The 11305-nt window shown below is 51.3% G+C and overlaps 3 non-coding genes across 3 annotated transcripts; all 3 read left to right on the forward strand.

Annotated features, from left to right (window-relative positions):
* The first annotated feature begins 8450 nt into the window (after window positions 1-8450).
* Window positions 8451-8583, forward strand: LOC128773562 (small nucleolar RNA SNORA71). Its single transcript, XR_008417926.1, has one exon. It is a non-coding gene; the product is annotated as a small nucleolar RNA SNORA71 (small nucleolar RNA).
* A 1073-nt stretch (window positions 8584-9656) lies between these two features.
* LOC128773561 (small nucleolar RNA SNORA71) lies at window positions 9657-9789 on the forward strand. Its single transcript, XR_008417925.1, has one exon. It is a non-coding gene; the product is annotated as a small nucleolar RNA SNORA71 (small nucleolar RNA).
* Window positions 9790-11174: 1385 nt separating this feature from the next.
* LOC128773564 (small nucleolar RNA SNORA71) lies at window positions 11175-11305 on the forward strand. Its single transcript, XR_008417928.1, has one exon. It is a non-coding gene; the product is annotated as a small nucleolar RNA SNORA71 (small nucleolar RNA).

Raw genomic sequence — 11305 nt, forward strand, 5'->3', positions numbered from 1 at the left:
ACCATAACCCCCAAATTAGACAAGGTCAGTGAAGGAAAGTAAATTACAGTCCAGCTCATGAAAATAGTCGTAAACATCTTTTAAAATATATTGGCAACTTTCAGGTGGAATTAGCCTTGGCCCCAATGTCCCTGAAGGGCGGGAACTGTCCTCCTATCTTGTGAATGTCGTCTGACCATTGATTTCAGACTTCTAGCTTCCGGAAGAATGAGAGAATAAATTTCTGCCATTGTAAGCCACACAGTTGGTGGTGCTTTGTTATGGCAGCCCTAGGAAACGAATACAACAGACACAGTTAAAATTATTCCCTGCCGCATATTAGCTGTATTAGCAATTCACTTCATCTTTCTGAACCTCAGTTTTATTATTAAAACTTTATTAGTTTTAAACTTGAAAATAGATAAGACATTGGGGCGCCTGGGTAGCTCAGTCGGTTAAGCCTCCGACTTCAGTTCAGGTCATGATCTCACGGTTCGTGAGTTCGAGCCCCGCATCGGGCTCTGTGTTGACAGCTCAGAGCATGGAGCCTGCTTCAGATTCTGTGTCCTCCCCCCCCCCCCCGCCCCTCCCCTGCCTGCGCTCTGTCTCTCTCTCAAAAATAAATAAACGTTAAAAAAATAAAAAAATAATAAAATAGATAAGATATGGGGCAGCTGGGTGGCTCAGTCGGTTAAGTGTTTAACCCATGATTTCGGCTCAGGTCATGATCTCACAGTTCGTGAGTTGGAGCTCCGTATCGGGCTCTGCATGGACAGGGCAGACCGAGCCTGCTTGGGATTCTCTCTCTCTCCCTCTCTCCCCACCCCCATCTCTCAAAATAAATAAATAAACTAAAAAAAAGGAAGGAAGAAAGAAAGAAAGAAAGAAAGAAAGAAAGAAAGAAAGAAAGAAAGAAAGAAAGAAATTAATTCTGGCCTATGCCACCGCATGGAAGAACCTTGAGTACATCATGCTAAGTGAAATAAACCAGACACAAAAGGACAAATACTACGTGATTCCACTTAGATGAAGCACTTAGGGTAGTCAAATTCAGAGACAGAGGGAGAATGGTAGCTGTCAGGGGCTGGGGAAGGGAGGAATGGGGAATCGTTGGTTAAAGGGTACGGTTTCAGTTAAAGATAAAAAATTTTAGAGACCGGTTGCACAACAGTGTGAATGTCCCTGACAGTACTGAACTGAATATTTTAAAACGGTCAAGATGAGGGGCGCCTGGGGGGCTGAGTCAGAGCACCCGACTCTTGATTTCATCTCAGGTCATGCATGATCTCAGGGTCGTGGGATCAAGCTCCACGCTGGGCTCTGCTTCCTCTCCCCTTCCACTCCCCCCCCCCCCCAATAAATAAGTAAAATGGTCAAGATGATAACCCGTAAGGTGTGTATATTGTACTGCAATTAAAAAATTTAAAGGTAGGTCAAATAATACATTGAAACTTAGTACCATAAGCGCTTTTTAAAAAATGGATGTTCAACTGACTGAGCCACCCAGGTGCCTAAAAAATAGATGTTGACGGGGCGCCTGGGTGGCTCAGTCAGTTAAGTGTCTGACTTTAGCTCAGGTCACCATCGCACTGTCTGTGAGTTCGAGCCCTGTGTCGGGCTCTGGGCTGACAGCTGCTTCAGATTCTGTGTCTCCCTCTCTCTCTGCCACTCCCCTGCTCATGCTCTGTCTCTCTCTGTCTCAAAAACTAAAAAAAACCCCACAAACTTTAAAAAAAAACTTTTAAAAGTAGATGTTGAGTGGGGTGCCTGGGTGGCTCAGTCAGTCAAGCGTCTGACTTCAACTCAGGTCATGATCTTGAGGTTCGTGAGTTCAAGCCCCGCGTTGGGCTGTGTGCTGACAGTTCAGAGCCTGGCACCTGCTTCGGATTCTGTGTCTCCCTCTCTCTCTGCCCCTTCCCTGCTTGCTTTGTGTCTCTCTCTCTCTTTCAAAAACAAATAAACATGAAAAAAATAGGTGCTAAGTTAGAGGAAGATGGTTTAATACATTTTAGGATCAACATTGTGATCATCACCATCACTTGATAAACGCTAATATCCATTTATAACAAAAAATTTCTTAGAATTCTAGAAATACCATATATATCACAATCCATTTGCCAATATCATACATAATGGTGGAATCATAGAAGCATTCTTCTGTTTTTATCTTGGAAGTCCCAGAGAAATAGCCCGGGGGTGGTATCGGGGGAGGGGGGAGCTCCGATGCTCTTGGTCAGGAAAATCCAAGGTTTTAAGAGTGAGGAATGGATGTGGTCAGCTACCATGCTGAAAGATAATGAGGCAAAGTCAAATATTATCCTAGAATGCCCAAGTATTCAAGCAAGAAAGTTAACAAGCCAGGAAAGTTTAAGTAATGACCCGCAAATATCTCAGTGATTCAGTTAGCAAGGAAGGTTCCAAGATGTTGTTCAGCCGAGTTAATTAGCTAGGAACATCCAGCTTTATTAGTCAAGATTGTCCACCGTGGATAGAAGGGAAGTCTAAAGTCATCGCTGAGTTTATCAGTCTTTAGCTAGGACTCCCGTTCTCCAGGGCCCAGCCTTGCCAACCTCTGGAGGCGGAGAGGGCCACATCTTCTCATGCCTGCCTCCATGGCAGAGTCCTGAGCCAATTATAACTTCGCGGAGCCCATGCTGAGTCCCTCTCCAGAACCGGTGGTCCTCAGCCCAGGACAAAAATGAACCAGAAGCAAAACTAGTAGGAGAGAGGCTGAGAGGGACCCAGCTAGCCGACCTAGACAGGAGAGGCTGAGATGTGAGTGGAAACCAACCATGGTGGGAAGCATCTGGTGAGGGCCTGGGGCTATTGGAGACCCCAGAACAGGCCAAGATTCAGGCCACGAGCAGCTTAGGAAGAGCTTGTCCTGTTTGAGAGGCGCTGAGGGGCTAGACTGGCTATGGCTTCTGTCAGGTCTCAGTCCCACCCTGCAGGAGCCAGTCTACTTCTCCCGAAAGACACAGTAACAGAGGAGCAGTAAGACGCAAAGGAGGACAATGGCCAGGTACAGTAAGGTTTCCAGCATGGTGGGCATTCTTAGTAAGGGGACAGGGCCTGGAGCTCCTGCACGTCTCACAGGGCTGGTTCTTGGCTTCCAGACTGGACCCTGGACACCTCCTCCTTGGAACAATCTGCCCAACAAGCTTCAGCTCCACCTCCCCAAGGAAGGGGCTCTAGACCACAGGGATCTCTCAGCCACTGTGAGGTCACAAACTCCAGCATGGTGGAATGTTGGCCTCCCAGCCACAGTCCATATCTTTATTAATGTGACCAGTTTGTTGAAAGCAGGACTCCTGGTATGCAATCATACTTTTTTTTTTTTTTTGCCTGTCTCTTTAGACTTTCTTCTTAAAAAAATTTTTTTTTAATGTTTATTTACTTTTGAGAGAGACAGAGACAGAGCGTGAGTGGGGGAGGGGAAGAGACAGAGGGAGACACAGAATCTGAAACAGGCTCCAGGCTCTGAGCTGTCAGCACAGAGCCCGATGCAGAGCTCAAACTCACGGACTGTGAGATCATGACCTGAGCTGAAGTCAGACGCCCAACTGACTGAGCCACCCAAGTGCCCCTCTTTAGACTTTCTAAATGGAAGTATCTTTTCCCTGACCCTGGAAAACTATAAGGCAGGCCTCATAGCTTTTCTGATCATTCTTTGGTAATAAGTATTACAATCACAAAAAATAGGGAACATAGTTTTTATTCAAATATTTTAAAAGCCCAGTCCAATATACGAACCACATTTTCAATGATAACTTATGGGTAAGATTTCTCTCACCAGCTGGGGCCAAGCATAGGGTGGGCTGCTATTTGTTGGGAGGGGCCAGGAAACTTCTCCCTTATCCAAATGTGTTTCTCTTCACCAGGAGGACTCCACCCACTTCCCTATCCCCAATAGCTCCAGGATCAGAACAGATGGAATAAAGATTAAGGTGGGGGGAGACTAGTCTCCAGGTTGGGCACATATTTAATGTAAGTCTTTCTCTCTTGGCCTCTTTATTCCAGGGCTTCTTTGGGGAAACCCACTCCTGCATCCTTCATTCTCCTAGGGATATGAACAGGCTCTCTCCTTGGGGTCTCCTCACCCTAGCGGGCTCTCTCTTGGGCGGGACATCTTGGGTAGCAGATGGACATTCCTACTGACACGGGAGACTGGGGAAGTTCTTGGGTCCTGAGCCCTCAACCACCAGCCGGTGCCAGGTCCTTGACTTTGCGGCAAGAAAGAATTCAAGGCAGAATCAGAGTAAAACATAAATGAGAAGCTTTATTGTAAAGCAAAAGTACACGCTCGAAGACGAGGTTGTGCAGGCACGCTCAGAGAATTTGAGTGGCGCTGCGTAGACGTGGGATTCTGATTAACAGGCAGTTATAATCAACAGGTGGAATATTCCTGTAGGGTTCTGGAAATAGTCCCAAGACCCCCTGTATACCATTACGCATGCGCCAGCCTGTTCCCTTGCACTGGCCTTGATTTTTCTCTTGGGAACCTTCGTATGCAGTCAAGATCTAGGAGGAGTCCTCTAGCGCCCCCCAGTGGACGGGTCATTCTCTTCAGTTGCAGGTTAATTGGGGATTTATGCTGCAGTTGCGCATCTCGGTGGCTAATCCTGGCCACGGGCATCCTGTTATTCAACAGGTGCCAGGCCAGTTCCCTGTTCCTTGTCCTTCCTCCGGAAGTTACCCGACATTTCCCTATTCTACCTGCCTCACTACCCCAGATTCTACACCTGCGGAAGAAGATGCTGCACTTTGGCCTGAGGCGTAGGGTAGGCGGGGCTCACCTGTGCTCCCCACCTTCAGGTAACCTATATCAAGCTCCCAGATGTTTCTGCTGGAACTCCTGGTACTCAGGCACTCCTCTTGTTCTCCCTCTTGGGGACAGGGGGTGGGACTATCTTAAGAAATAGAATTCATAATTCTCCCTCTTTTTGATGGCTGTGTATACTGCGAATAGCGTCAACTTGGAGGAGAGAATTTGGAGTCACGAGCAGTAAATTCTAGATCTGGTCTAGATCTGGTCTAGATCTGGTCCAATACTTTCTCTGGAAGGCAGCTGCCATTTTATTAGATGGAACCTTCAAAACTTGCCAACATTGGGCCACAATTTGCTTACCGTAACAGCAGTTTGTTGTTGTTCAGCGGTTCATGCCTACCTATATCCTATCTCTGTATGCCACCTTGGTGTCTTGCTGAAATAGCCATTTTAACATCCTGTTACGCTAATGACTAATGAGCGTCAGCCACGCCTCTTAGAATCCTAGCCTCTTGCAGCCACCGGCGATGCACAAATAAACTGCCCCAGATCCCTTCCCTGGCATCATGGGAGCAAAGGGTGCAGGAGAGTAATCTAGGATTGAATCATTGCTCTCCTCTTTCACAATCTTCTTAGGGCACCCTTGCCTTAATCTCCAGCTCAGGACAATAAGGCCCCCAACCTGAGCCACGCGGGAGGCCCTGCCCCGTCTAGAATATCCCAGATTCATGGGGGTGCTGGGGACTGTAGAAGGGACATGCTCTCAGCCTCCTGCTTGCTTCTTCGCTCCTCTGGCTCAAAAGGGCTGATCCAAAAGCTGATGAACACAGCAGCCAGCAGCCACGGTGGCTTATGGAGCACTGGAAATGCAGCTCGTCCAAATGTGCTGTTAGCGTTAAACACGCACCAGATTCCAAAGACTTTGTACAGAGAAAAAAAGATGGCAGATATCTCATCAATAATTTTTTTAAAATATAATTTATTGTCAAGTTAACTAACATACAGTGTATACAGTGTGCTCTTGGCTTTGGGAGTGGGTTCCCAGAATTCATCGCTTACATACAACACCCAGTGATCATTAATCATTTAAAAATACGTTAAAATTTAAAAATACCTGCTGAAATAATATTTTGGTTATACTGGGTTAAATGAAATCCACTATTAAAATTAGTTTCACCTCTTTTTGGTACGTTCTTAACGTGGCTCTTAGAACATTTTAAATTACACATGTGGATAGCCTTGTATTTCTACTGAGAGTGCTGCCTTTTCAAACACAGCACGTTCTCTCAACCTCCTGAACAATCCCACAGTGTCCTCACAGTGACAGAAACTTTCTCAGAAATACTAAAGGGTAGCAACTATCATGCTTTGGATCTTTGCTCTGTGCTTCACCTTCAGAGACCCCCCCCCCCCCACCGCCCTCCTCGGTTGCATCCTTCAGGCCTGGATTTCCACATTGTGCTGACCTGGTTAGCACCAGGGATCCGACCAGGGGAACCCCCTCCCCAGGCACACGGAAGTTTACACTTCAGAATGTGGGCTGAGTTAATGGCAGGGTTGCGGCAGGGCAGGTTCGAGAGGTACACGTGGCCCAGGATGCTGGCAGTGTGAGTGCTTGTGAGATTTGGGAGCCATGAGCCCCGTCTCATGCCTGTCTGCAGTGTCCTTTCGGGAGCATGGGGCTTCTATCCATCTTCTCTGCCACTCTGCAAATTTGATCAAACCCCTACTGCTTCCAAGACTCATTTTTAGGACTAAGTTTAGCAAAGCACTTGCCCACTTTTCCCTGTTACTCTCACGTTCTACTTTCAGGGCATCAGAACGATATTTTATTCTGACAATGTCCAAATATATGGTCAGAATTCATTCATTTATTCAATTGTGCCAGCCACTAAACTAGGTACTATGAATACAGCGGTCAATCAGGCAAGAACCCTATGGTTCAAACTCCCTGCAATCAGCATGAGCTCTTGCTAATAACAGCTGCTCACGTGAAAAAGCAACCATTTCTATAAGTTAATGACAAATCAGTGGCAAAAACAGAATAAAGAGAAAAGCAAAAACAAGTGAGTGAATGTTATTTCCCAAATTTCAGGCTGCTCTTGGAAGTTACTCCAAGCCCTACGGAGTCAGAATTTGAGCTCCGCGCCACCAGGGGGCGCGGCAGCGCCGTTTGCGCGGGATCCGCCTCCCGGAAACGCCGCTCTAGGACGCCACCCGCGCTCCAGCTGCATTTCCGCCGGCGCTGGGCGGAAGAGGAGTTTCCTGCTGCTGTGGTCGCCCGGCCGGTTCTCCCGAGCCGTCCACGCCGCCGGTTTCCGTCTCCCGCAATCCCCAGACATCCGCAGCTTCCCGCACTGTCGGCTGTGTCTACGGCCGCTGTCCCGCGCCATAGGTCGCGGCTGCCCGGGGTGAGTCCACTGCGGGGATCGCTGGGCGCGTGGTCTGCCCCCCACCACCTTTCGGGGAAACCGAGGCCCGAGGAGTCGGGGAGAGCCGGCGGAGGTCAGCCGCGGTTCCAGGCCTCGCCCCTGGGTTCGGGCCCAGCTCCTCCACCGAGAGGTCGGTGCGGACCTCTCAGGATGCGTGTCCCGGGTCGGATCACTCGCCCTCAGCCCCCCTCACCCCTCCGCCGGGGAGACTCGGGTCCCGCCAACTACCAGAAGCGGGTCCGGCGACGCGCGGGCCGAGTGCCGCCGCCAGTGGTGCGGAGCCCTGTGTGGCCCCGGGCCTGAAGAGCTCCCGGGGCCGCGTGATTTTCACGCACACACCCACCTCCGGCTCTGGGCCTCGAATCCCCCAAAGCGCTTCATCGGTTGTCCACGAAGTGATCGTGTGAGCGTTAACCCGTTTTCTCGTCAACAGCCTTTAAGAGAAAGCGTTAAAACCCCCGTTGTGCAGAGCGGTTGTGTGAGTTTTCAATTGGGGGCGCTCGCGGGGCCCCAGAGCGGCAGAGGCAGATTCCGGTGTCTTTGTTTTGCACTAAAGCCCCTTCCCCGTGCTGTCTCCTGCGTAGGCGTTGCGGGCTCCGGGGCTCTGTTGGAAGCAGATGGAAACTCTCCGTTGGACGGCTTTGGGGGCTGTGCGTCAGGCAGCGCCCCCTTCTTTGCTGCAGGACCCTGAGCCGCAGCGCCGGATGTGCCCCCGCGGTGTCCAGGGGGTGAGGCCTGGGTAAGTGCTGCTGCTCAGGAGATCCTTGAGCAGGGACTCGTTGCCTTCCTGCCACACCATGGTGGGGGGTTTGGGGGGGGGGGCGTCCTGGAGCTCCTGCGGGTTCTGAGAAAGCCCCCAGGAGGCCTGGTGTGGTGGATGGGGGTGTGTTTGGGGGCCAGAGAGGTCTGGGTTCAGATCCTGCCTCAGCCTGTGGCGAGCGCATCACGTTGGCTAGGTTAGGTCCTTCTGAGCTCCGCTGTGTTTTAAGTGGGGAAAGTGCCAGAGCTCTGGGAGGACAGAAGTCTTGTCTGTGTTCTTTGTCTTTGAGCCCACGGTTGGTGGCACGTAGTAGATCGTCCGTCTGTATCTGTGGGGGACTAAACAATGTAGGCGTTTTTGCCGCGAGTTGGTCTTCACGTGCCCCCTCCTGATGACGGGAGATGGCGTCTTTACATGAGATGGTGATGGCGCTCAGGGTCCTGGGCTTCGCTGGGCAGCTGGGGGCTTATAGGGCCTTCTCTCTTCCTGGCTCACTTTCTGCCTTTTCTGCACCTGCATTCGAAAGTGATCATGGTCTGTCTGTGTCCTGGTCATCGATAGTGCAGGGAGAGGACTTGCAGAAAGCACTTCCCCGTGTTTGGAGGGTCCCCTCTGTCCCTTCCAAACCCTGGAGCTTTCCCACACTTCTCACCACCTTTTTTTTAGGTGCCTCTTGGCATCTGTTGTCTTGTTGTACGCTCTATGCCTGGCTCAGCACAGTTTCTGTGAGGCTTTAAAAAGGGAGAACGAGAGTGGGTCCTGTGTCTGTGTGTCTGAGTTGGTGGCGGAGCCACAGCTGTGGTCTTCTGACACTGGTTTCTAATTTCAGCAGCCCGGTGTCCTTTTCTGCTCCTGCGTTGAAGTGAGTACAGGCTGCCTTTTTCTTGGTCGTTGGTAACGCAGGCAAAGGAAAAGTCGCAAGGTTCTTTCTATATTCAGAGGTTCCAAAATGGGACAACCTTAGGTGACCGAGCACAAGGTAGAGGGAGGGAGGCAGGCTTTCAGTGTGCTTACCTCCTAAGACCCAGATTCCCTCAGTGTTTTCCTGTTGGTAAAGATAGTGGGTTCCTGGGCGGGTAAGCAGTGCCACGGGCTTCTTGTCTCTTACAGGAGTGGGTCGTGACTGCTGTTCCTTGTTTGTGAAAGGCGACCTCAGGGAGAAGAACGTGGATCGGGAGGTCCCAGGTAAGTGGGATTCTCTAGAGCTCAGGTCTTGTGCGGGCTGTGAGGCTGGAGGGGTTCAGGTGATGAGGTGTGGGAAAGAGTGCCTTCTTCCCGCTGCTCCCAGCTGTCTGTGTCCCCTCAGGCTGGTAGGCACAGGTCAGGTCCCTCTTCTGCTCCTGAGAGCCCCTGATGAAGGCTGCTGTGACATTGAGAGGCAAGCAGCGGTGTCGGGATGGACAGAGAGAGGGCTGCGTTTTAGAGGCAAACCTAGACTCCTTTCCGGTTCCCAGCTGAGTGCTCTTACGTGAACCTGAGCGCTCTTCTGTGATCACCCACACCCAGTCTTTCAGAACCATGAATCCTCAGTATTTCTGCGCAGTCTCCTCACCTTTTGGTAGGGAGCGGTAAATCGTCCGTGCAAATAAGGGGAAGCTTCTGTGATCTTAGGCTGTAAATCTGGCCATTGGCCTGTCTGCTGGGCTCCTAGTTCAACTCAGTTCCTGGGCTGCTGTCCGAGGTCTCCCTTCTCGGCCCATTCACTGCCCTTCTCTGCTCCTGCATTCGAAAGTGATCGTGGGCGGCCCGTGCCCTGGTCATTGATAGTGCAGGGAGAGGAATTGCCGAAAGCGTTTCCCCGTGTTGGAAGGGCCCATCCTGTCCCTTCCAAACTCTGGAGCTTTCGTACACATCTCTCTGTCCGCTGATTTGTATTGCTTTCTGGTACTTGGTGCTGGGTGGCTCACCGAGTGCCCTTTTGCCGAGTAGGGAGGGCCCTGCCTCAGCGTGTTTCTGTTCATGGGCCGGTGGTGGAGTGCTGACAGGGGTCCCTCTTCCCCCAAGGTTCTCCCTGGGAAGCATTCTCTGCCTTCTCATTGCACCGCTTCCCACACCCTCAGCCCCGTTGGTCAGCCCTGATCACATTGGATGTCGGTGATTTGCTTGTCATTCCCCTATGCTGTGATCTCGAGGGCAGTGCCTCCGTCTCGGTGTCTGACATGTAGCAGTGGGTCAAAACAGAACAAGGTAGGGGAGATCGAGATGCTACATGGTGAGGCAATGGGCTTTTCCCACTCTGGACTGTCAGTGGGGAGACCGTACCTGCTCAAGGCTGAGGCATCCTGCTCTCCTTGGAAGTGTTTCTCTTGTCCTGGCCACGGGCTGTGCCTGTGGTCCACTGGGGGTAACATTCCCTCTGCTCTTAGGTTAAGGAGCAAGGAAGGGAGTAGTACCCCAGCTGGGCAGGACGTCGTCGTTGAGAATGCGTACGTAGGCAGCCCTTACGCACTAGATGGAGAACGTGGGGCCCTCCCACCACCCGTTACCCCTCCTGCTCCAGGCTCATTGCTGCCGGTCAGCGTGGCTCGCTCTCCAAAACCTGGCCTTGACAACTTTTTGATACAGATTGCTTAGCAACAAATTGATTGTGGGTACATAGGATAACACTGACATTACTTCTGTCACACATGTTCCCCAGGTCCCTTCCTAGAGTTAAGTTGTTCTTGTTCCTGAGACAGCAGTGTGGCTGTCCAAGTCCTGGTAGCAATGGCCCACGTTTGTGGGTGCTGGAATCCGCTGGCCGCTGTGCCAGGTACCCTCTGCACCCCCCCCCCCCCCCCCCCCCCCCCCCCCCGGCCTGTTGTGAGTGCTCATTCACGCCTTGTCTCTTGCAGGTGGATCTGCATGTCCAGAGGCTCCATGAGAGGTGTCTTACAGCCAGGCCCGAGGCCACAAATGCCCCGAGGTAAGGTTTTGGAGCCTTCTCTGGAATTGTGTCTTTTTGCATCTGTAAAGTCACACACGTGTGCCCTGGGGTCTGGATGAGGCAGCGAGATGAGAGTGGGCATCCATGAGTTCCCAGTTGTGTCCTGGCTGGGAGGCAATCCCCCACATAGTGAGAGGGGACAGGCCTCTAGAAAGCTGCGCTGGTGAAGGGCTTCCTTCCTGGAGTCAGCACCGTGCTGTGAGGGAAAGCATGTAGATTTAGGCATCAGAGACCTTGGTCCAGTGTCTGAGGCATGCATGTCTGGCTTTGTGAGCCATCCTTCCTGGCGCTCTTTCTGTCCTTTTCTGCTCCCGTATCTGAAAGTGACTGCAGGCTGCCTGTGGCTTGGTCATTGGTAGTGCAGGGAGAGGAGTCACCAAGAGAAGTTCCCATGTTTGAAGGGTCCAGCCATCCTTTCCGAACCCTGGAGCTTTCCCACA

This window comes from Panthera pardus, unplaced genomic scaffold, assembly GCF_024362965.1.
Source record: "Panthera pardus isolate Hobbes unplaced genomic scaffold, ASM2436296v1 HiC_scaffold_25, whole genome shotgun sequence".
NCBI lineage: Eukaryota > Metazoa > Chordata > Mammalia > Carnivora > Felidae > Panthera > Panthera pardus.